General features: G+C 38.1%; 2 protein-coding genes across 2 annotated transcripts in view; one reads left to right on the top strand and one right to left on the bottom strand.

The window, feature by feature from the left end:
- LOC134546162 (L-lactate dehydrogenase-like) overlaps positions 1-21,779 on the bottom strand; it is a 95,276-nt gene extending 73,497 nt beyond the window's left edge. The window contains exon 1 of the mRNA XM_063388730.1: positions 21,600-21,779. The gene's annotated coding sequence lies outside the window, so the exon portion shown is untranslated. The remainder of the gene's footprint in view (positions 1-21,599) is intronic.
- LOC134546163 (uncharacterized) overlaps positions 1-27,033 on the top strand; it is a 228,952-nt gene that overhangs the window by 26,971 nt on the left and 174,948 nt on the right. The gene's annotated exons all lie outside the window — the stretch shown is intronic.

Below are 27,033 nucleotides of genomic sequence, written 5' to 3'. Positions count from 1 at the left end.
GGGAGTTTTCCCGCGGCGGAGTTTCCGGGCGATTGTGCCGCGCGTGCGGCGGAGCGGCGAAGTCCCTGGACGAAGGTTCCAGGGCGGAGAGTTCAGGTCCGGGCGATAGTGTCGCGGGTGCGGTGGAGTTCCGGGGCGAGAGAGTCTGCGCGAGAGCGCCGCGGGTGCAGCGAGAGTCCCGAGCGAAGTTCCGAGCGAAGCGTCGAGCGTATCCTCGGCGAAGGGTAGTACGACGGCGGCGGCGGAGTGCGGCGACGGAGGTCCACGAGGAGTGCTGCGGCGAGAGTTGCGCCAGAGGTGCGGCCCAGAGAGGTGTGCGGTGTGTAAAAACTGAGTGTCTGGGTAATAGACATTTATTTAGGTGTAATTGATTTTTAGGCATTTTTAGAAGTTTATTTGTTAGGTAGTGAAGTAAATATTGGCAATAAATAAAACTGTGTAGTAAAATATTTAATTGGGCTATCCATTTACGAACCCAGTAGTTTACCCACGACGATTTATTATTTTCATTTTTAATAAATCGTAACAATATTCTTTGGCGACTGCCGTCTTTGTTCAGAGTTGTGGGAACCGTGAGCCGGCGAAGGTGTTCGTTTACATTTCGTGCGTGATAAGTTGTTTTGACGAAGGCGTATCTCCTTTCTGGGGTAAGTTGTTGTTTCTTTTTTAGCATCCACTTAATCTCTTGAGAATAAAGTCAAATTACATGGTATTAAATTCACGATATTTCACGAGATAAATGTGCAGCTCGCATTAATATTATCACGTTGCTGTCGTGCAGTACCGACCACCCAATTGTCATCCAGTACCGACCAAGACATATGTCAACAAATAAACACATTTACGCTTTTTTTTTCAGGAAAAGTGGCTGAAAATGTAATTATAAAGAAAGGAAAATGAAAAGAGGACGATATGAGATCGACCATACACGAAGTTGTTTCGCACAAAATGACACAACGTCAAGCAGCTGAGATAATTTGTGTTCCAAAAACTACGTTAGGAGACAGACAGAGAACCATAAAATCTGGCGAAACCGTGAATATAACCCCTCAGATGGGCAGATTTCAAATGGCTTTTGATAGTGAAATGGAAAAACAACTTGTTTTTGTATGCAAGATCAGGACGACAGATTCATGCCCGTAAGTAGGAGAGAATTTATGAGATTAGCATTCAATTTGGCCTAGCATCTGAAGTTGCCTCACCATTTTAACACCTTATAAAGATCTACTCGTGGAGAAAAAATAATTTACTGAAGAGAAAAAGATAAAAAGAGAGAAGAGAAGGTCTGAAATGAATGAAAAGAGAGGTGAAACAATTAAGAAAATAAGAAAGTTCGGGGCCACTAGAGAAATGGAAAGGAAGAAAGACGATAAGTTCACTAGAAAACATATAAAGAAACTAGACTTTTGTGAAAATTCTAACAGGAAAATGCCTACAGAAGACAAAACAGGGTGAATGTATCATTTCTCGTGAATCATTTGAAGAAGACCAGGTGCAGTGTGTCGAATGTGAAGATTGAGCACATGTTGAATGTACATCTAAAATGTGACTCATGCAGAAAGTAATCTTATCCTTAAGCTAGTGCAGTGAAATTTAGCGATGTTATGATATTTTTCACATGAAAAATAATATAATTACTGTTAGAGAAAAATTGAAGTCAAATATTTGTTTTTTTCCCCCTTAGTTTCTTCAATTTAAATGTTATAATTAAAATACTGGTCGTTAATAAATTAAAACTTCTAAAATAATAGCTGGTAGGTACTGGACAATTTTTTGCACTTTACAAAATAAAGCCTTTTATATATGAAAAAATATTTTTTTAATATAAATAAAGACACATTATATATATTTTAATAAAGAACTAGTTACGATAACATATCAAGATTAAAATGTGATATTTAAATAAATTACCCTAATTACCGTTCAAAAATTTAAGATGGTCGGTACTGTAAGACTCTCTCCTGTTTTTTTTTGTTTATAAATGATTTCATCAATTAATATGTTATTATTTAATGGTTTTTATATAATCTTGAAGGCCAAAATGTATCGCAACGCTAAGGACGAGAAAAATTAGCTGATTCATTTCAAGCTACGCTAAAATTAAATACGTATACCTTTGGCCCACCAGCCAAACACGCTCGCCACTAGACCAAGTGGGTGGACATTAACTAACAATTTTTGATTATGTGGTACATAAATATGAAATAACATCGTGTAATTAAGACTTTATCGTAAAATGTTTATTTATTAATACATTTTTTGAATAAACTAACATTTGGCTTGCCCCAAAATCTTAAAAACCCGGGCTCTTCAAGGTTTTTGGGAAAACCTAATTTTTGGTTAATTTATGAATTATGTATATGCAATAATAGAAATTTACCATTTGTACCACGAATAATTTATTCAAAACTATATACAATAATATTTTATGTTTTCTATCCACGCTAGGATTGAAATATAAATTAGCTATTGAGATTCTCAAAACCATTCAAATAAACACTTATTGAATTTATAAAATATTTCATAAACTATTACAATTGTCATTCTATGAATTTATTTAAAATAATGTTCAAAAAGATGAAGTTATAAAAGCCAATTAATCTAGGATAGCCTACGTTCTTTTCATTGAATTATAGGCCAAATCCAACGTTTGCGTCATTAGCTTTTCTAAGTACCACTATTTTTTAAATCTTTGAAACCTACCTGTAATTATAACTAAATGTAATGTAAAATTATAACTTTCTACGGTAAATTTTAATGCTATTGTCTACCTCATGATATAATTATAATTTCTCGAAAATAATAACTCATTGGAAATTAATTTGGTTTCAAAATCATCAAGAACTTGAATTAAGTTACAAAAATTTCAAATATAATGACAAATTCAATAACATAAAATATTATATTAGCATTTGCAAAATTAATATAAATGATAGCTGAATTATTCTTCTGCAAGCATGGTGCTGCACAAACGGTGACAATCCCATTCATGTCACTTAAAATCGATCCTACTCCAAAGGTTTTTCGTGTTCAATAATTACAAAACAAAGCAAATATACTTATTCATAAAAACAGATTACTTAGTTTCCCCCCCCCCCCTTATTTATGAGTCAGCACCTTGAAAGCTATGAAAAATTATTAACATTATCTGTATAAAACCCTAGAGATTGGGACCGCACATGGCTACTAAACCTATTCCAGAAAGTTCGTTAAGACTTTTTCATGCCTCAAGACGAATGAACCGAAGGATGCCATATTGGTTTTGAAGGTTTACACTGTTTAAACGTTTCATGTCAAAACGTTTTGTCTTCGCTACGGCAGATATTACACATTCAAGACGTAAAGTCTATTGACAATATTATTATCGTTATAAACATTCCAAAAAATGAATTCAAATTGTAAAAGCCAGTGACCTCACAGGAGAAACTATTTCTAGCAGGCAGTCATATTAATTCAGGTATTCCACTAAATTACATATTGTATTAGAAAAAAAAGCTAAATTTTGAAAATTATAAGCCTATAACCTAAAAAATGCTAACGCCAAGATGGAGGCTTTCGGTTTCTTACTCTTCCTCTCAAAAATCGTCTTTCAATAAGGAGATGTAGGCATATATAAAGTTTCACGTGTTGAACCACGTCACAAAATTTTCCGCACATCCTATATTACAAGTAGGCGTGAATTTTCACGACCGGACGCTGTTGCGGCAAGGTGATAAGTGGTCGTCATTATTTGCGCCGTGACGTACGTTACCCGTGTAAAGCAATCGATTTTAATTGCACGACTTTTTCTTTTCTCTCTCTCGTAATCGATGAACTCAGGGAGCCGGTCGTCGCCTCCGCAAGATCGCCGACGCCGATAGAACGCCGAGAGATCGCGCGCGCTCGCGTGACAATCGATAGTATCGATACCGACCTTTTCGACTCGTTTCGACGCGCATGCGAAGCACAAATAATTAGCTGACCGCACGCAATCTTGCGTGAGTTAGTAACTGAAGATCCCAAACGTGAGTCGTTCTGAAAATAAAATAAAATATTATAACAAATTCAAGCCTCAATAATTTATTATAACATAAAAATCACTTTTTTCTTTAGAAATGATCGAAGTTGCTTTTATATCCGTTTGCATTCTATTTTTTTTATTATTTAACCAATGACAAGGAACTAAAAAGACAAAAAATACGTATTTCCGTAAATAATGTATGCACTACATGTCTAATTGAGAAAATTATTCATCATTTTTGTAGAAGGTCTCCGTAATAATGCTAGCCGAAAAAAAATATCATTAAATAAGGACCAGAAGTTAAATTTCATGGCTGATTGAATAATGATGGTGTTGAGGTTAGTCGGCGAGGTGCCGGCAACAGGGGGAGATCTCCTTTAATTAACATTTTATTGGTCGATGGTATCGGCGGACTCCCGGAGCCGGACCGCGACCTTGGAGCCGCTACCTTGAGCTGGTATCTGCGCGGGGGATCGCAGGGGCGCGGGGGTAGGAAACAAATAAATAAAAATAAATGGAGGGTTGGTGACTCGCAGACACGACCGCGATGTAATCTGGGGGCCTTCCGAGGGCGCGCGACGACAGGGCGCTACCGCCGCGCCGGTTGCGTCGCAGGGCTGTGCGCTAAGGGCGACTCTGGCTCGCGCATCACACGCCTTACAGCCTCTACGCGCCAGGCACGCGCCTTTAACGGTCATCTCGTAATTTTACGCTGGAAAATCAAACATGAAGGCTCTCTGCACGTCCCGATTCCAAGTCATCCGTGAAAACACACGTTTTATTTAGCCTTTTTCACTGTCCAGAAACATACGATGTAGACCAGCGGTTCCCAAACGGTGGGTCGCGGAAGGGTTACAGGGGGGTCACGACTCGATACTAAAACTATCAGAAACCATCGAATAAACCATCAGAAAAGATAAGAAAAATCGAAACAAATCGAATTGTGTGCAAACACATATCTATTGTTAAACAAATAACTGTTTTGCTACAAAGTGCTGATATTTTGTCAACCATTTTCAAATCAGAACACAAATTGTTTATCAATAATCAATCAGTATCTTAAAAAAGCATATATGTGTATATATGCAATATTTGATTTTAAATTATGTATACAAAAGGAAGGGATACGATACAAATAAGGTTTTTTAATCCACCATGAACCGATAGACCGTGGAGGTATTCCGATAAGGAAAGGTGGGACGCCAGCTGAAAAAGTTTGGGAACCACTGATGTAGACGAAACCATGGAACAAAACCTGTATTTACAAGTGCAATTGCTATTATAAGCTACTCGTAATCAGTCACTTTTAATAAATGTTGAGCGGTTTGTGATTGGACCGGCGCGTCAGCACCCTTAGGTCTGCATACCATTTAGGTGGTCCAGCCACCGCCTAGTCATGGGTGTAGGTGAGGCGTGATGATAAGTGCGGCGCTCACTGGTGCTTCTAGCGCGGTATCGTCTCTGGACTGTCGCGCTGTCTTATCGTCGTGCACAGGACGAAGACCATAACATTATGTGGCAGAGAAATGAAGATAAAGGTGTACCTAATGCAAGTCATTTTAGTGTTTTCAAGAATCTTTACCGTATATTTCATACCTAAACACGCTTTTATTTTTTTCTCGGCATGAGACCTACTATTATTTAAGGGTTGGTCTTTGCAATTTTTTTTTTTGTTTTGTCAGTAATATAATGATTCTAATCAGTCTCACAAGTGTCCGTAATTATTATAACTTGCGTGACATTTTACATTAATTATAATACACTTAGATCATATCTGCTGAAAATATGTGCCACAGAACAACAAATGCAAGAGAGGTACTTTGTTGAAAATTTCAGAAAGAGTATATAATAACGGTGATAACGGTATTGTGAAAAATAAACATGGCTAGAGAGAGCGGAGTGTGCCCAGGCGATAGCAGCTGGATCGCTAGGAGGCGGGACAGTCGCCAGGGCAGGCGGGCGGCTCGAGCCAAGGACCCCGGCCCAGTCGCGCTCCAGAGGCTGCGGGCGGGGTAGAACCTATTTGCCCGCTGTTCGCTTTCAAATTCTTTCCTTTTCTTGGTGGTGATGATGGATTTTTTTTTTTTAGGATTTAGGGTGGGAAGGGATATATCATCATCAACCACCCCCCCCCCCCCCCCCAAACCGCCATCCTTTTGCGAGTGGATACAGACACGGAGAGAGAGGAAAAGAACCCATCTTCACTGGACATCGACTCGCGTCCTTTTTAATTACATCTTTACCTGCAGATATGGGTTTATGCCAAGCAGACACTTCTACCTGGCCGGGCTGCAAGTCACGGAGGAACCGAACCAGCCACGTCATCTCGCTGCGGGGCAGCCCGCGGACCCACCTCGAGCTCCCCACTCCGCGCGGTATCGGCAGTTCCCGCCGCGGGCGGAGGACGAGCCGAGGAAAGGTGGATGAGCGGAGGATAACGAGGGAGGGAGCGATAAGCCGCTCCATCCAGCGGGACCACGCGCGGATAATTGATAATTCAGCCCTGCGTTAGTCGCCCGATCGGTCACTCTACTGTCAAATACAAGACAAGTATTCAAAAATAAAAAAAAAAACACGTGAGCGAGTCTTCCAGTACTCGCCAGAGAAGTGTAACATATAACCTCGGTAACGAGCAAATTCATGTGTTCTCATGTTGCGAATACACTTATAATACGAAACTCAGACACAAAATTTAACGTAGAATTCTTTTAAAAAATGCTGAGAGTGAAAAATATACATGCAAATTGTGTTTTTAACTAAATTTTCTTGACGTGAATCACACGTAGTTTCCGCACCCGCCGCTAGAATTCTTGTCGGAACAGCTACGTCGACTATTGAATCATCTAATTAACAGACCAAAATTTTAAACTTTATAATGAAACGACTCCGATAAAAGCGAAAAAAAATGCTCTTGTAAAAATACTAAACCCCCGCTTTGAGCTTGATTTTCGAAACGGAATTTCATTAAAATGCTGCCAATCTTGTTAAAATTTCATTAAACAGTTAATACTATAAAGTTCAACTTCGTGCCTTCCGGCACTGATGGCAGCGCCGTGGTTACACGTTTTCGGTCCTTGCAAATTCCGTATCATTCACGAAATTACTCCTACCAAATGCCGTATACTGAGAGCTAAGATGTTTACACATAAAAAATAATAATTATACTTTATCTACTTAGTGACTTCACTTCACGGCGATCACTTCGCGGCTTACTGTGAGTGACTGCTTTTAATGTATTACTACTTATTATTAGGCTACCTTGTTTTGACAACGTCTTTCCAGACGTGAATGCCTGTGATTAATTTTTAATTACCTCTAAATTAGATTTGTGGTTAATTTGGATATGGTTACCTCTTATCCATCTTATTACCTATTTTATTAACGATTATGTTTATGTTAATCTTATTTTTGTAAAATTCAAATGTATGATGTACCTAATAGAAAATTTGGTTTCGAGTAAGAAAATGTGTATTGCCTTCAATTCACCACTAATAAAGACAATAATAAATAAATGAAACGGTACAGTACATAGTTACGTACTATATCCTAGTTACCTAATTTTATCGTATATATATATATATATTCGTTTCATAACTTTTTTAACGGACCTTGAATAGATGTAGGATTTAGATATTACCTACAACAGTGAGTGTAAGTTAATTTTTTGTGCTTTGTGAAATAACTTATCAATGCTGTAATTTATTTTAAAATGTAACACAATTTAAACTATAATATGTTTTTTAATGTTTTTTGTGGCCATTGAACAGCAAACACTATATTATTTATTTAAATACATTACGGCAAATATAACGTACACTTAAGCACTGGTAGGTACACGGGTTATGAGGAAAAAAATGTATAAAAAATTTTGCACACGATGTACACGGATGCGTAACAAATTATGCCTTATATGTTTATTGCTTTTCCGAAAAGTTTGGCAAGGAGAGGGAGGGGGGCTGATCTCAGGTTCTGAAGGGAAGCCTAACCCATGTTGGAGCGCGGTGACGTGATAGCACGCGACTGCCCACCGACTTCTGTCGACCCTGGTTCGTCGGACAGCCACCCGGAGAAGTTCCGAATATTCCTCAGACTCGGACAAGCACCACGAAGAGACAGGATCAGTGACGCACGCATTTGTGGAGGGGGAAATTGGATATACATCCCACCCACTTCTTCCTCAGAAAGATTTGAAAAAAAAAAAAAATCTATATTCCAGTGATGGCGGTATTTTATTTTTGGTGACGCATATTGAGCTATCACAACGCCTGAAACAACAAGCTACATAGGAAGTGACTCATTTTGGGATTGATAATTTCGCAATCCAAACTTCTTGTTGTGACGAAAGATTTTTAAATACACAGATTCTTATTTTTTTCAAAACCCTACTTGAAGAAAACTGGACTGCTTCACTACCGGAATCCAGCAAAGCCCGCCATTCGAGAGCCACTAGTCGGATATCTATGTCGCGCTCCCTAATCCGGCATTATTTGGTTCACAACATTCTGTAATCCGGCACATATCGATTGACTTGCTTTCGGATATTTTTGTAGTTTGCTCAACATTGTAATTATTCACAGTACAGAAATAGAGCAACTTGTTTTGAATACCATTATACTAAATATTTTATTTTGAATTTTTTTTTAAAATTCAGTTCATCTTGCAAAGCCGTGGTACCAAACATGCCGTATTAAAAAGCCTAACTGGCCACACATACAGTATGCAGAACTCGAGAAAAACCAAAATACGCTATTTGAAAACTGCTCAAGATATCCACGCGGTATCTGGCGGATGAGTAGATTTGTTTCCTAATTTCGTTTCCAAACCGTTATTTTAGAATGGCTGAAACGCTTGCATTCGGAATAATATTTAGGGATGGAACGCCCAGTAGAGATTCATGACAGCACCCAAAATCGAGTGACTTGCATTACACCTTAATTTTCAATTCTTCTTCGCAATCGCCCTATGCACGGCGAGAAGACCGCGTGCCCTTATCATTCCGTCTCACCAACACAAACACATACCTGACTTTGAACCATATAGCAGATTTCCCTGCATGGCAAAAACCCACGCCAGTTGTTAAAATAAAAAAAAAAAGCGGGGAAGGGGGTCGGGATCTCTGTTTTCCTCCCTCGTCCAATAGCCTACTCCTCCGGGCGTCATTACACATTCCGGAGGCGAGGCCGCAATTAACACCTGGGCCGGCCACCGCTGCGCGCGCGTGTAACTCATCCCGCAGCGAGGCGCGAGTCGTAAACTCATTCCCGCTCGGCGGGGAGCAGCGCCCGTCTCGGCACTCGGCTCCATTCAGACCCTCCCTCCCCCCTCTCCCCCCGGGTGTTCCATCAAGGGTGCCAACCCTGGACACTCGTCTATGTGATGTTACAGAGTTCGTGGTATTTCATACGTCAGGGTGTTATAGAACACACCTACGGCGTGTTTCGCGCTCAGTTTGCAGTTAAAAGTTGCCAGAGTAATACTGCCTGGCTTGGTAACGTTAAAAACATTATTTTGTATGCCATGCGAGGGAAGCACGACTACCGAAAACCTATCCACGCAAGACGCGTGCGAAGCCCACGTCACTGGTTGAACACCTGTTATTTAAATGTCCTTTATTATTCCTTCCGTAACATAATTTACATATATTTAAGGGCGCGGGCAGTTAAACATTTTTGGTAATACTTTGAGACTTTCAAACCTACATCAAACATTGTTAATGTGACTTCAACATATTTAAATATGGACTCACATCTTGAATATGTTTATTCGAAAAAACGTTTTGTTCAACATGGATGTAACTGGGGAGTTTTAACCATGCAATTTATAGCAAATCATATGATGATTAAGAAAATCTGTTGTGTTTATGAATATGAGGAAAACTTTCTTGTCGTCATTTTCATTTTTTGAAAACAGCAATGTTTGATTATGCCATGAAAATTGTTTTTAATCTCACAAATATTTTGTTTATGGCTCAAAAATATTATTGTGGTGTATATACCTAGTTAAGTTCTTGATAATATTGAAATGAAATATATTATAAAAAAAAAATTAATCTACATTGTCACGACATCAACATGTGGCAAACAAATTCTCAGTATTTGAATAAGTCAATTTTTGAAGGAAAAAAAAATTGAGGTAGGGTCAATCCATAGTATCAAATGTGTTACGGAAGGAAGACACACCCATGTACATCTAAATGTTTTTCAGAAAACTGAAAACAAATAGAATTTTGACATTTATGCAGCAAAACACTTTACATCAACACTCTAACTTACCATGGTTTACTTAAATGTAGCACCTGAGAATTTCACGTAATTAATTTTTTTCTGTTATGTTACGGAAGGAATAAGAAATGACATTTAAAGAACAGGTGTTCAACCAGCCGCGGTTGTGAAGTGGAATTCGTGTTGTTTTAACTTGTCGAATAATTATAGGGGAGACCGGGGCAAGTTGACGATGTTAAGCTTTGAAATGGCCTTTAACAGATAAATAAGCATATATAATATCTAATTTGGTACCAATACGAAGTACATACTAATTTCTACCTAAATATGTAAAAAGGTTGTATTACTTTGCGTAGTTCCGAAGTTATTGACAAGAAACCAATGAGTTAGCACATTCGTCATCTTGCCCCAGGAGTGGGGTAAGTTGACGAACCTATTGGGGTAAGATGACGAAACCAAAATATATATATTTATGGACAAAGTAAACAATAGTTTTATAGATATCCTACACTAAACAACGTGCAGGATGTAAAGAAGATATATTGTAACATATTTGAACGACTTTGATATAATTCCTTGACTTCATAATTGGAAAAGTTTTCGTGCCACCACTCAGAACATGTGGAACACTGAATCCAGTCTTCATTTGGAGGTTCCACGTAAACTTCTTCACATGCAGGGCAAGAAACGCTATTTAGGCTTTATGGTTTTGCTACAGAATGATCAGAGCTTTGTTTTTTTCAATTTTCTTAGTTTTTCTTTCATTTTTCTTCTCTTCATTCTGCTTCTTCTATCTATCTCTACGTCACTCCAACGCCTCCTTTCCGTTTTCCGCTTATAATATGCCTAGGCATCTTTAAAAAAATCAAACAAAATTGTTAAGACTATTTACACAGGAACTATTTATAATATTTTATAATTTCATTATTATTTTTATTTTACTTAAATGTTCGTCATATCTGTACATAATTGGTTTAAATAACACATATAATACAAAATAATGCTCACACTGTCATTACCTATGGCAAGTTGACGATTGCAGGGGCAAGATGACGAATTCGTCATCTTGCCCCCGTCAACTTGCCCCAGCAGCCGTATTTTTGCTTTACCAAAATCACGAACAACATTAACAAATTTTCTTCAACAATCTATACACTAAAATACTCCCAAAAGTCAGCATTTCATTTTACATACATAAACATTTAAAACAAATTGACTCTTTTCTCGTAATAGCTTAACATACGTACCTTCAATATTACAACAATGGCTCACGAAACAGACTACCTCTCAAAACTGCCACATTCAAACTGACTGGAAAATTCCGCTGCACCTGCCTAGTAGGTGCAGATGGTGACACACAAGGTCACAGGTGCGCCAACCGTCTATCTGTGTTTCTGGATTAGTTACATACGATTCGTCATCTTACCCCGTTCGCCAACTTACCCCGGTCTCCCCTACTTCCTTAAAATTCATCGGTGGCATTACATTACGTCTCTTTCTGTCTTATTGGTGGGTGCCATCTCAGATTCCGACATTTGGTAGGAGTAATTTCGTAAATGGAGCGGAAGTCACATGGAACGGAAATGTTTAACCACTTGTGCTGAATTCTGTGGCGGATGGCATGAACTAAAGTTCAAAAAGACGAAAATAAATTGTATAGTATAACTGCTTAGTGAATTTTAACAAGATGGCTAATGTTTAAATATAATTCGTTGTCGAAAATCAGGTGGTCTAAAGTTTTTTCGCTTTTATCGGAGCAGTTTTATTATGTAGTTTAAAATTTGTCTGTAAATGGAATAATACCATAGTCAACCTAGTTTCTCCGGTAACGAATTATAACAGTTGGTGTTGAAAATACGTTTTTCACGTCCAGAAAATTAGTTTAAACAGAACTTACATGTACGTATATTTGTCACACTCATCATTATTTCAAAGAATAGATTTCGTGTCCGAGTTTAGTATAATACGTGCTTTTGCAACATGAGAACACATGAATTTTTTCTTTAGCGAGCTGAAAGACTCGCTCAATTTTTTCCCGTCATTATGTAATGTTGCAGGAACCGCCCTCCATAGCGCTTCACCGCCGGTTGTGCTCCGAGTATAAGTTGTATGGTGCTTCGTGCTTGTCTAGTTGTGTTGTATCACCCCCTATCGTATGATGAAGCAGGAATTTAAAAAATACCGTTTTATTCGACTTTTCCAAGCCCGGGTTTGCTGCGTCCCTTTTCAGCTAAGCTGAACGCAAGCGTGCACTGCGATGTATCGCTCGGCACTTAAGCATACTGCGTACGGCGTATTCAGCCGCCCGAAATACTAAAAATTCTATAAGAATCCGCAAACAAAAGGAAATAAACTGAAATGGCAAAGTTGTTTCCTTTTCGCGGAAATTAAATTCTTATTACGATCTTAATCTGTTCTATGAGCGTAATAAATTACGTAATAAATTACGGATGGTAAAGATATTTCCCATGCATCCATGGGAGGTCACCTATATTTGGTTAGGGGAAAAAATTTAATTGTCTATATAATTTCGAATGACGACTTTCCATTGCTATTTATAAATTAATTAGTTTCACTAGCTACATCATATAAAAAAATGTAAAGTGAATTTGAAAAATCATTTTAAAAACCGAAATGCAAATGCGAGTGAAACGCTTTGCCGTTTCACAGTTTAATAAAAACGCTAGATCTCTTGTACGCGTGCAATTACCGAACGTAGTTGATCAAAATTACCCCCTGCCTTATTCGATTGATTTATTATGCGTGTTTTCCAAATTAAAATTAAGTAATAATTAGTGAGGGTACGGATTAAATGCGGTTTAAGTGTGTTTATCAGAATATGGTTAATAAACTATTTACAATCGTGAATGTAAGAACGTAGGGAATTGTTTACAATATATCCCATGCTAATAATTAATTTAAGTCAAAACGAAAAGAAAAATTAATTGGTTTTTTTTTTTTTTTTTTTAAGGAAATTTAACGCTAATTCCTTGCTGTCGTTGTTTACATCTTTATTTACAAAACTTGCTTCTAAATGGCATTTTTACTATTCCTCCTAGGATTTCCCTTAGAATACACAGAAAAATAATTTTTTTATATACTTTCACAAACGATTCCTTTGGAAGCCAGTTGCAGAGAAATATCTGTGATAATACAAGAAAGATATTGTAATTTTGTACAATACATGGCTATGGTTATTTTTGCATAGGCTATATTAAGTACGTTTTTCGAGATAATACTGTGTATTTCTTACGAAAATTGGCAAACAATTTTATATTTTATTTTATGTTTCATTCGAGCACCATTTTTTGAAACCATGGAAAAGATAATCGAATATTGAATAATTTGACTTAAGGCTATATTGATTTATTGTGCTTATTAATGTGCGCATGTAATACTGGAAAGCTATTCTGGCAACTGTTTACAAATAACTTTAACTAGTGGAGGTACTGTAACGACACAAAGCTTAAATGCCCGGGTAAGTATCTGAACCCAGTGTTACTGTAAACGCTATTTTGTAGTGTTACAATTTGTTTTCATGTAAATGTACAAATTTTTCAAATATCTGTAATTTTACATGAACATTCCTGTTCCATTTACAAAAAAAAGTATTAAACAAACTTCTAGCAAGGTTTTATGCATTAGGTTTTGCTAATCATTTGCTAACCGAAGTAGATTCAACTTTAGAACAGACACCGACTCCATAGTTAACAAGATCTTTGAATTCTTATCACTCTCGTTGGTGTTCTTAATATCGGACCCGGTCACCAGTACACACCTCGCTAGTAAATGAGACGTCAGTTTTGCTTATATGACTGCATAAACATAATCACTAAGGCAACACCTCCCCATCGTATAAAGTCGTATATATATGTTACATAGCTTGAGGTCCTTTCTCTCTCAAGCTATAAAAAAAATACGTCTTGAAACTTGCCGCGCGGCTTATATCATGCCGTAACTGGTTTGAAACTCACTGCGGAAAATCCAATCAGAAATCCTCGCCGCCACGAAATTGATAATTCTTTCGGCTATCCTAACGATATATTTATAGACGTTAATCGGCAACTGCGTCTTTGCCCCGTCTTTTATTATTTCGTCTGCTACGCGGACCGATAAAATACGACACAGTAAGCCCATAAAAGCGGCCATCGTAAACACCCACAATCGAGTAGAAGTAGCGGAACAACTCAACGAATAAATCATACTTTTCCTAAGATAAGATTAAATCGAAATTCATTAAAAAAAATGCATGGAATTCTTTTATTTAGGATTCTGACTACGCGACTTATTGAATTAAACTTCGCCCGTTTACAACGTTTCTCGTGTGAGATAAATAGAAAATATAAAGTTAATTTAAACTTTTGATTTTGTGTTACAGTAGATCCCTGATGCCCTCTTTTTTTCATTTAACTCTAATAATTTAGATTAATGAGTATGTCGTGTGCTAAAAGACCAGTTTTTTTTTTTCTCTCGATATATAAACCTTTTGCGCTGGTAGGATAACTTTCGGTGTGTCGTGTCACCCTATTACGGATACATCAGATGTCTCTCTCTTTCTCCCTCTTCTCTCTCTTTCTCTTTTTCTCTCTCTTATTAACTCCTCAACCCCGAAGGGACAGCTATCGCGACGCCTGGTCCCTGCAGTCAGAGTTGCGGATAGTGCTGAAAAGGCGCTTAATACTCTAAAAAGTCCTTACAAAGAAGATAAACATTTCAAATATATATATATATTTTTGGATAGTGGACAATTCATATAACTTATTAGTAATCTTATTCTATTTTAGTGCGTTGAGATTTTCCAAATTCAATAACATGCCAACTACATCCACCTCTTTGACACGTACTTTCTGTAATACGTAAAGCGGCAAATAAACAATTCAAAGTTGGGACCACTTACTGGCTGGGCAGGTTGCGAGCGCTGTCTACCTCATCATTGTCCTGTATTCATAGTTGGTGCGACACATTAGGCCTTACATTCTCCATGCCATGTAGGTAAGAAGTTAGGGAGTGGGTAGTATGCAATCTTTGCCATGTTAATAACGGAATTCAAAATAAGAACGACCTCCCACCAGGGGGTGTCCACGTGTGCATGATTACACTGTAACCGGGTGAAGTTTTTATTTTTTATTATAATGCTCTGCGCGACGTTGGTTAGATGCCCAAACCATTGCGGAAACGCAGTGTTTACTTTGTGGAAATACTTAAATATGAATGTTTTTAACGACGGTGATTTTAATTCGTACTTACTAACCATCATCAAACGTGATCAAACACAATTTTGTAATGTTTTGGGAGGAACAATATGGCGATGGCGAGGTTAAAAAATGTCTCCTGATAATTCTTAACTCATACAATCATTGCAATATAAAACTATATAAATAAAAATGTTAATGGTCGTTTGTTCAAAATCTTAAATCTCAGAAATATCTTCACTGATTGTTTTGAAATGTTAACACAATGTTGCATTCGAATACACGCGTGTTTTATATACCTATGTCACATCTGTGACAGGTAAAATGACAGAGAAAAATAGATATAGATAAAAATGTATATAAGTAAATGAATGTTTGTGTGTTCGTATTCTGCTTTGTAAAGTTAATATATATTTATATATATAGGTATAGACATAGAGAGAAAGAGATATGGAGAGAGGTATATAGAGGTCTAGAGAGAGGGAGATATACAGATATATAAAGAGATAAATCTATGTATAGAGCGAGATGTAGACATATATAGATAGGTTGATAGAATGAGATATAAACATATGTATGGCCTATACAGAGAGTTATACAGAGATAGAGTGATATGGAGGGATATGAATAGCGATTATATATAGAGATATAAAGATAGATATAGAGATATGCTTTGTATATGTGTATCTACTTCAAACAAATCACAAAATAAAAATGGAAAAGGCGTAGCAACGCATGCCGGGCACTAGCTAGTAATTAAAGATAAAAAAAATAAGAACGACCCCTTGGTTTGTATGGATAGCAAAGCAGTATTTTTTGCTTAACCTATAACGAAGTTAAACGATAACTCCATATATATGTTGTTAAAATATTTGTTAATTACATGCACTGTATTCTTCATAACAAGTTCCTTTTTATATGTTAAACTTCTAGCATTAACATTTATGCAACTACGGTTTGTTTTGGTAACCAGTTTCTGACTAGAATCACTTCAACCAACGACCATATTACCTGAATGACCGCAAACTCAGAGTTGTTTTTCTGTACCCACATATAATTCTACAAATGAAGTAATGTGCTCGTAAATGTTCGTGACGATAGGATGTATAGAAAACATCTTTGTTAAAGCGTTTCGAGCTCTAACGGAGGCAGTAGATAATTATCATTATTACGTATTACAATAATAATATACGCCTGAGGTCTTGTTTATTGCATATTCTAACCTGCAGGATGTTCGACACAATTTCAATATGCTGAAAGTGATCCTCCTCTGTTGAAAAAAATAATTCTTCGTCCAAAATATGTATTAAATTAACCCTGCTTATTTAATTTTCTTGTCATCATATAATTGATCAGATGGTAATGTATTACCGTTATAAAAACTATATTTACAAATATAATAAGAAATAATAATCGTTAAGTGTTACCTACAATAACCATTTAAAACATACACTTAATTCCGTAATCAGAATTCAATTGACATCTTTTATCATTAATTTCTATGATTTACAAAAATAACTCTTTCACTTTACTGGCGCTATCTAGCGTGCATATTTAACTACTACCTGGATACATAACGGGTTATTTGGGTTGACTCCCGCCATGGAGTTTTGAATTGCCAAGAGATGGTATGCTGTGACGTAGGTAGTCACCTCTTTTTACCTCGCCAAATCCAAATTGTCACGCCCAAAACATTGCGGAAATGTTACTTTACCACGTCTGGTATGGACAGCAAGTAAGATTGAGAATCTCCGTCGTAAAACTCAGTCACGTCCATAAAATTAAGTCTTTTAAAACTTAGCTTTAGCTAATGTTTTGGGCGTCAACGGCGCAGACCAATATCTGAAAAATAGCCACCCCCTGCCTTGACCCAATTTAGATAGCAAAACAATATTTTTGCTAAGCCTGTAATGAAGTTTTACGCTAACTCCTTGCTGACGTGTTGTACAACTTGCTCATTTTCAAGAATTCAGTCCTCGTAAAAAGTTCCTTTCAACTTCTAACATTAGTCTTTACGCAGCTAAGATTTATTTTGCTGACCGATTTCTGACCAGAGTGACTTCAACTTTGGGATGGACGCTCGCTCCTTGCACTTTCACAAAATATTCCTTTGGAAACCAGTTGCCAAGATATTGTAACTTTGTACAACACATGACTATGGTTATAATTGCATATATGAAATCCTACGTTATTCTAGATGATACAGAGTATTTCTTACGAAAATTGGTGCATGATTTTATATTTTAATTCAAATTTCATTCAAGCATAACTTTTTTAAACCATGGAAATACAATCGAATACTCAACTATTTGACACTATTTTGTTGTATCATGATTATTATGTGCGCAATTAATATTGGGAAGCTATTCAGGGAACGGTTTACAAAAAAAAACTTTGACTAGTGGAGGTACTGGGACAACACAAAACACACATGCTCGGGTAATAATTCTAAACCAGCATTACCGCGAACACTATTTTGCAGTGATACAGCTGTTTTCATGTAAACGTACAAATGTACAAACATGTGTAGTTTCCCGTGCGAATGTGTGTTCCACCACGGTGCAACTCCGTGCTCCATGGCGCTGCGGGAGGCAGGTGGACGCCGCAGCGCTGGTGACGTCACGCATGCAAACGAGAGGCCAGGAGAGCCACACCGCGCCATAAACCACCTGGCGAACTCTCGCGCGGAGATGGCGGGATAAGGGAGGAAGGGCATGGAAACAATAAATAAATTAACAGAGAAAGAAACAGGCGTGGTTTCTGCCGTGTGCAAGGGAATTAACAGCACCCAGCATCGTCGAGAAGTAAAATAAAAACAAAACAACTCCGTGGAAATGATATCACCCGGCAAACATTGTTCACGGCCAGAAAAAAACTCCGACACATTGTATCATGCGAGGGTGTTGTCGCTGGGAGGAAGATACCGCGAGCCAGACATAACACAGGAAGAGTCTGAATTCGACGGCAAACTTCAGCTGCAGGTTCACCGCGACGAAATAGACTGTAAACCTCTATAAGACTTGTGGTATAAAGTGCTTCCGAAGGCTGATATATATGTCTTTGAAGTTGGGGCTGAACAAAATTGTATTGCATATGATAGAGAAAGTATTTAAGATAGCGTCTGAGCGTCTGAATTACGTTTTATTGAATGAAGTCCTACGACCACCTTGAATTTTTTTCGCTGTAGCAAAATTATTTCATTGAAATAATTGGAGGCGATACCTATATTTTTATATAGGGCCCATATTGTTTTTGCGGCGTGTTGAGTGTAAACTCAAACAATTAAGCTCTCCTCAGAACCCGATATTCCCTACTCGTAACACAATCTTGTCAATACGGCATTGAAATGTTGACCCGATATTATTTGTGCATGATCCAGTCCAGATCATCAGTCGTGTGACATAGGCGCTGGCCAATGAGCGAACTTAGTGTTTCTTGGTTGCGTGTAGGATAAGTGAGCTATGTCTGGAGCGAGGAGAAATCTCGAGATAGTAGCGGTTTTTGTGCTTGATGATAGCATGGAACAGGTATGGTTTATATTGGGTTTGCGTCTCGGTGATGTGATTAGAGACGGACGTGCGCAAACAAAAATTAAAGAAAGTGGGGAAGTAGGCCTAATGTGTGACGGCCTGCAGTAGAGAACCACTATATAGTCAGGCGTGATGATTCTGCGGAGGAGTTCACCATTGACTTCACAATACGGATATAAAGAGACTAACATATCACTTGCCACTGAACCTAGGCCTAGAACCAAACCCGGGACTTTTGGCCCCCAGTCATGAGCTCTAACAAACTGTGTTGTTGCCAGGTTTAAAATTTTTGTGGAATGCCAATATACAGTTACAACCTGTTTTAATGGGTGTTTTCCAAAATTCAAGAGTCTATAACCGGGAAAGTGAAGTGACTTATTACAAAATATTTGATGGAAACTCAAGTCATCCAACTTGTCAAACAAATAATGTTGCGCTAGTGGCGTTTTCGATGACATAACCCTCCAACTTTGGCATAACATATTGGAAGGTGTTGGAAGCGAAAGTTTGATAGTGCAGGCAAGAGGCTGGAGGTTGGCGCTCTTACCTGTGTTGTGAAGGTGAGATATGTTCCACATCACAAACCCTGTGCTTGCACCGGGCAGCAGCTGCGAGTCAAATCTCAAGGTTACACTAATTTCGCGGATTCATTTGGCTGCAAGCTAGGATGGAAACCTTCATACTCTCGCACTGTGTTCATAATTGGACCTCAGTTATTTGGACACCATCCCCCCCCCCCTCTACGATCGTGAGCCAAATGTGCTTATATTTAGGAGAGAAGTAGGCGAATCAGGTAGTGCCGATTAATGAGAACAAAAAAGTTCTTAGTTACTAAAAAAACTAATAGAAAAGCAAGAATTGGTAGAGCAAATTTAGGGCTTTGAATTCTAGCCTGACGCAAAACGAATTCGCGAAATTTCCTGATCTCTACATATCTATCACCGTTGCACCGCCTCTTAAGTCGTACAGAATTTTCTGAAGCTTTATAACTTAGTGGTTATTTTTTTGTATAAAATTTAATTGTAATCGCTCCGCAATGCAGTTATACGCCAAGTACGTCCCATGAGAAGTATTAATATTTTTACGTGTGCGTGTATATTTTTCGTTTGTTTCAAAGAAATTATTCAGTCGCTATAATGCATTACAAACCTTTTTAACAATTTAAATATTCGACTATAAACTGAAAACATACTGTCAGTGATTTCCTCGTGTTGTAAATAATATTATACGTAAGACCAGAAGCATTTCATGGATCCATTCAGCAGCAAAGTGGGTTGAAACACACATGCAGGTGCTTTAAGGTGATGATTAATCAACAGTTATCTCTTAATCGCGCTGGAACAAGCTGAGTCAGTAATAAACAGGGAGAAACAGCGAGACCGCATCGCGTGCCTCTCAGTCCAAAGTATGGAAAGTCCCTGACTTAAACAATGATCAGAGAGCACGCGATTGTAGCTTAAGTATGCATATCACAGTTCGAGTCTAGCCTGGAGTTAAAATATCCGCGAAATAACAATGACTCTTTTAGAAGTGTGTGAATTCTTTCATTACACAGAAAAATAATTTCTGAACTTTTACATACGATTCCTTTGTAAACCAGTTGCCGATAAATAGTTTTTAATACTACATGAAATATATTGTAAATTTGTACAACACATTGCTATGGTTATATTTGCATATATGAAATACGTTTTTCGAGATAATACTGAATATTCTTACGAAAATTGGAATATAATTTTATGTTCTGATGTTTCATCGAAGCTTTTTTTAAACCATATAAAAGATAATCTAATATTAAACTTTTTGAATCTTTTATACCGTACTGCTTAATTAATATGATTAACTAATTAATTTTGGATAGCTATTCAGGGAAACGTTTACAGATAACTTTAAATATTGGAGGTACTGGGACAACACAAAGAATAAATTCCCGGGTAAAAATCCTAACCCAGTATTACTGCGAACACTATTTGGTAGTGATATAGTTGGTTTCATGTAAATGTACCAATTTACAAATATCTGTTAATTTACATGGCTATTTCTATTCCCTTTACAAAAAATTTACAGTGTAGCTAATATGTAGGGACCTGAACAATTCGTGGATGCATTTTGTGATAGGATAAAATTCAAATATGTATACATCCAAACTGCTTCCACCCTTGGCACACAGTTCACAGGAAATAACTTTGGCCAATGAGAAACTCTCAACTAAATAATTACTGAATCATAGGCTATTCAAATGAAATTTTTTACCAGTCGGCAGCCAATGAATAGGTGGCATTTAAAAAAATATATAAAGGATTGTGGAGTATATCCTAGAGGTAATTGAAAACGTGATTTTTTTCGGGTCCCTAATAATACGAAAATCATGTAATTTCAGTAGTGGTACAATTCCAACTTTGTTCGTTATGACTTTATGAGAGTTAGTGTGTTAAATAAAAATTAGTGGTGAAAATTCTGTTGTAATATATCTGAAATATTGTTTTACACAAAATATTGATCGTTCTTTCTTTTAAATGACTTGTATGGGCGATAAATTTGGACAATTACATTTTTTTTAATGGATTCACACTACTATTTAAATAAGCCTTCAGGTGCACCAACGATTTGTCAGTATGAATTAATGCGCTATTAAAATAATTGTTTAGCTGCTTACCTTCCTTTATGCAAACTTTTCTTTCTTCTAATTTTAAATCACAAAAATACTGCTCTCGCTGTAGAAATCGTGCACCAGAACTGATAATTTAGAAAAATACCGAAATAATATAAAAAATATTAAACCACCAAAAATTTCTTTGTCCTTGTTTATTGATTCATAGATATGAAAATAAACCACAGAGAAAATAGGATAACCTAAAGTTCACAAGGATGAAAGCCACAACAACAAATCGAATAGTTCCGAAGTTGACCGAAGTAAAAATTAAAGTTTAGATTAGGGAGAGTAATAAATGACAGTTTTTTTCGGGAGGGTAGGTTAAGTTATCGTTACTGAAATGAAAGGTTGCTAAGGTTAGGTAAGTGTTATTAAAAATTATCTATTACCGTAAAATATATAAATCCTTGCTCTATAGTGTTTATTTTCACGAGCTATCAGAAAACTACGGAGAATATAGGAACTGTTTGGTTCGGATCTCATCCCCGTGAACTGCAGGTTTCCCGATAAAATAAGGACGGAAGTACAAAGTGTGTTAATAACAAAATTGGTAAGTGGTGAGCAAAACTTTAAGCCACTTGCGGCTTCCTGCGCGCAAAATTCAGAATAGTGGTGATATTGCGTGTGTCCTTAAATAAAGCAACGGACACAAAAATAGGCCAGGTGCTTAAAGGATTCATTAATATCCAACCCATTCAGATTTAAGACGAGGTAGCCAGTAGGTAATTATAGTATGTATGGGGACACCGGTGGGTGGTGGGGGAGCCGGGGAGCCACGGCGGCCATCTTGGTTTACGTCACTTCCGGCGACCATCTTGGATTACGTCATTTCCGGCGGCCATCTTGGATTACGTCATTTCCGGCGGCCATCTTGGATTACATCACTTCCTGCAGCCATCTTGGATTTGACCTTGACCTTTGAACCCGGAGGCCATTTTGTTTTTCTAGAACTTTCCTCCATTTTGTTTTCTAGATCATTCCGCCATTTTGAGTTTCGTCCGCCATCTTGAAAATCTTTATTTATTATCCGATTTTAATGAAAAAAATTTAAAATTTAAAAAAATTAAATAATCAAAATTTTAAAATAAAATTAAAAATATTATTTAATAAAATTTTAATTAAAAACCTACGCATCGAACACCCCACTCCTCTAAATTACAAATACATCATCTAGCACCCCCACCCCTCTGTTACAATGACATCGTCATCGAACACCCCACTCATTCCTGTTACAATTTTTCGTTACATCCACCATCTTGGAAAATCATAATTATTAACTTAGAAAATCAGGAAAAAAAATATACCATCGTTGTCTGCTGGAGGCAGCCATCTTATTTAGTGGAGACTACCATCTTGATTTCATCTGGTGGGTGTCGTCATCGGTTGTAGGTTTCTAAAGTATGTTAGTGTATGTAAGGTCGAGTTACAATTCTCTACCAACATTGTTATGAACCTTATAGACCAAAATCCACAGAATCCACAAGATCCACAAAATCCACAGTCACTTTGTTGTTGTAACCGACATTTTTTCTTAAAGTCTTATCACTTATAGGTTTTAACTAAAATATATGTTATCAATACTGTCGTTGTGGATGCGTTAGTTAAAGTAATGATAATTTAAAAAACATTTATTACTCCATCTTAGCTGACCAGAAATTTTTCATAGTCCTATCATACATGTAAACATACTAAATAAATTAATGTTTGTGTACTCGTGTTTAAAACTGCATGGAAGCAGATATTTAGGTGTTTGTGTATAATATCATTTCTTAGTGTTCGTGTTTGCGTTCCTGTGTTTAAAAGCTGCATGGAAGCAGATATTTTAGGTGTTTGTGTCTAATTACATGATCATTTTACGATATCAAATTAAGTATAAGTACCTTGAGGAATATAGGGCATTAATTTAAAAAAATAATAAGCGATATGTAGGTAAAATTATATTTACTGAATCAAAGAAATATATTGTACAAAACAAAACCCTCAAGGAGAGAAAAATATACTTGTCAAACGAAGCTATAAAAAAAACAGAAACTATATACAAAAACGAAAACTGTTTACAACAAAAAGACTGGAACTATACAACAGATAATTCATCTCCAACATAGCCGTGGGGAACCGTATGGATGCCATCCTCACATATTTGGCGCTTATCATCCTCCCATGTTATGGCCAGCTTATTTGTGCTCTCGCTATAGAGCACCTGCTGCCTCGAGCGTATGGCCCTAACTGCTACTCGTCGTGTGTGGTGATCGTGCAGGGCATCCAGGTAGTCACTGAATGTTATGCGGTTTTTGACCACACAGCGCTGGATACCCTTGGCCTTCTTCTCAACTTTGTCACCACACTTGTATGCATACAGTTTGGCCCGCAGACCGACAAACTCACTCATCACTTTCCCCCCACACTCATCCTTAAACTTTCCGACAACCTTTTTGTTGATGGGGGAGAAGCAAGGGTGGTCGGAAGGGTAGCAGCTGGTGTCGAACTTCTCCATGAGTGTAGGATCGGCTTTGAGGTCATGGTAGAAATCATCGGTTTGTATCTCGTATACGAAACTATCGGTGTCCATGTATGCCAGATGAATGTTTTCTGCATATCTGGGTTTCATTGTGCTGTAATGGAAGTCGTACATGAGTGTTTTTGAGAGATCAAGTACTGCGAGTCCGGCATAGATTGGCTTATCGAAAATTACGGTCTCATGGTTCAGGTGGACTAGAGTCAAGTTCGGTTCATACATTGTGCGGTCCTTGAAGGATGGACAACACACCAGTTTCTTGAACCGCTTCTCGGAACATACCAACTCCATTTTGAGCCTCCGCCTCTTGTTCTCCATCAGTTTCCCGAAAGTACTGTTTACAGCGAGCTTAAAGAACTCCTTCTCGAATTCGTTGGCTGCAGCCTTGCGCTTATTGGTGTTGAGCTTAATGTATGGCTCCAACCACGCCGACTGCTCAAACTGGAGGACTCTGTGTACCTTAGTAACTATCAACCCATGTGATACTGCTTGCTGGAGGTTTCTGTAGTGTACAATGTAATGTTCCTTAATTTCTAGTGTTGTCATGAGCTTTGATTGTTTGGAGCTGGGCGGACATTGATTGATGGGGAGAAACGGAAGGTCTTTGGGACTTTCGTGGAGTTCAGTAGGGTACTCCACGTCACATTCGATAATGTACCCGATAGGAGAATTTTCTGGAATAGTCATGACATCAATAGATGTGTCTGACCATTTGAAATGTCGAATCGGAAGCGACAGCGACATCGCCCACCCGTACAAATTATTTGCATCAATGTACTGTAGATATGTGGATGGCTTGGACACATCATGTGTCTCAGGAACGTATTTGTTGTTACCCACACAATGACGTTTGATGCTTTGCGCTACACCCCCACGAATACCTGCTTCCACAAACATATACATATCGTAATCTGTCAGAAGCTCGAGTTGTAATCCTGTGGTGCGAAGCATCGCATCGAAAGCGAACCCAGGACAGGAAATGTAGTGTGACGGGTCTAGACTGTACGTCTCCAAGCAAAGACTGCGAAAATTCTCGAATACGTCCGCCAAAATCAGGACATCCGTCTTTAGGTACAAGTCAGCGTACTCCCCCAAAGTAGCACACTGAAACTTGTCCCAGACATTTTGTGCGTGAGCGTAATCCGCCTCGGAAATACCAGAATCAGTCAGAATATTAAAGAACTCATCGATAGATGGAAGACTAGTATCGTCTAGTCGAGCAAAAGAATCAACGAAGTCGTAGGGGAAGACTCCCTTGCGAGTAACCAACTCCAACTCATCAGGAGCGAAAAACTCACCTGTACTGACAAACTTGTCTGCAGGCAAGAACTCTGCGAGCGAAGCAAGACCCCGACTCATGAAATGGAACGTATAGACAAACTGAATGCTGAACTTATCATGCAACTTCTTGGAAAAAGTTATAAACTTCTCTTCCGAATTAGGAATGATGAAGATGTCTTTAGTGTCGTACCCCAACTTCCTGATAATGAAGTTCTGGTCGTACGCCAGGTTGTGGAAGAACACAATCATCTTTTTCGGTCTGCGCCTGAGAAGGTTGCAGTCATTACATGCAGGTCCAATAAATTCGCCGGTGAAGTGATTATGATCACGAACTTTCTTTACGACCCCTCCAAACTTTCCTCCACAGTAGCAACAACACCTTGCTTGCAGAAAAGCAGTGTTTTGTGCATGTGTGAGCGGAGTCATAGGAACAGACATAGAAAATATTTTCTGCACGTCATGTCCAATCTCCACAATGCGGGATATGAATTTATCTTCTGCGTCACAACCGCGATACACTTCAGGCTGTGAAGGAAGTGAAGAAGTGAGGTGTACTGGAATCACGGAGTTATCTGCTTTCACGTAAATGCAGTAGCTGTACGCTTTATGCTTTTGATACTGCAGTGTGTATGCTTCATCAGGATTCGGGTGACATGTATGGATTTTCTCCAGAATAGCTTCAAAGTCGCAATATACCACGATGGGCATTTTATCACTGTGATGGAAGTTTTTGAACTTCAAAACAGGAGGCAAACCATTTTCATCAACCTGGGGCATTTCCATCCTAACAGCAGCATGCTGTTTACAGAGCTCACTGTGTTTTTCCAAACACTGAAGACCAGTAAGCCCGCTAACCCTATCCTGATCATCATAATGCTTGAAGCATCTTTTGCAAACATGAATAGCCTCAGTGTGTGTAGTGATTTGGGACCGAACCAGAGCAGAAAAATTATTGATGTAGGCGAAATGGGACGAATTGTCATTGACCAAGAGCAGAAGATCGAAATGATGTTCTTTTTCTTCAGGAGCGACTCGTGCAGGAACAACATTCAGATTCTCGTCGATACTGTAAATGTTGATGGAGACTCCGGGGTTCTGTTTTTCAAACAGCGGTATTTGCTTGATTGGAGTAGGGGAGTCAATGTTGTTGAAGTTGAACTTCCCCTCCAAGTCATGGTAGCGCTGGTTGACACGTTCAGGATGCTCACCTTCCACGTACTTAACAAGAATTGACCACTTGAAGCACATGTGGTCTTCGAGGTTTTGCGGATTGATCACAGCGTATTTGTCTTTGATGGAAGTAGGTAATTCAATGTAGGAGCTGGCACGGAGTGGATCAAGCTTGTTTATTCGGAGTTGAAGTCGCTTAACGGCCGACAAAGTCCATCCGGACCCCTTACCCATGTAATCTTCCTCCTCCTTGCAGATCTTGGAGATGGACTCGGTAACTGCCTCCTCCACCTCATGAACTGCGTAGAGGGGAACATTCATGGTTTTGAAGGCCCTCTTGTCTTCACAGGCATCTACTGGTTTTTCGTAGTCGCACTCAAGAACGACATTAAACTTCAGCGGTCCATTCTCTTCAATCTCCTCCTCAAGTTGGCTTATTATTTTTGCCTTGATGGAGTCCAGGTACGTACA

The sequence above is a fragment of the Bacillus rossius genome, chromosome 1, assembly GCF_032445375.1.
Source record: "Bacillus rossius redtenbacheri isolate Brsri chromosome 1, Brsri_v3, whole genome shotgun sequence".
In the NCBI taxonomy this organism is placed as follows: Eukaryota; Metazoa; Arthropoda; class Insecta; order Phasmatodea; family Bacillidae; genus Bacillus; species Bacillus rossius.
This window is presented reverse-complemented; position numbering and strand designations above follow the sequence as displayed.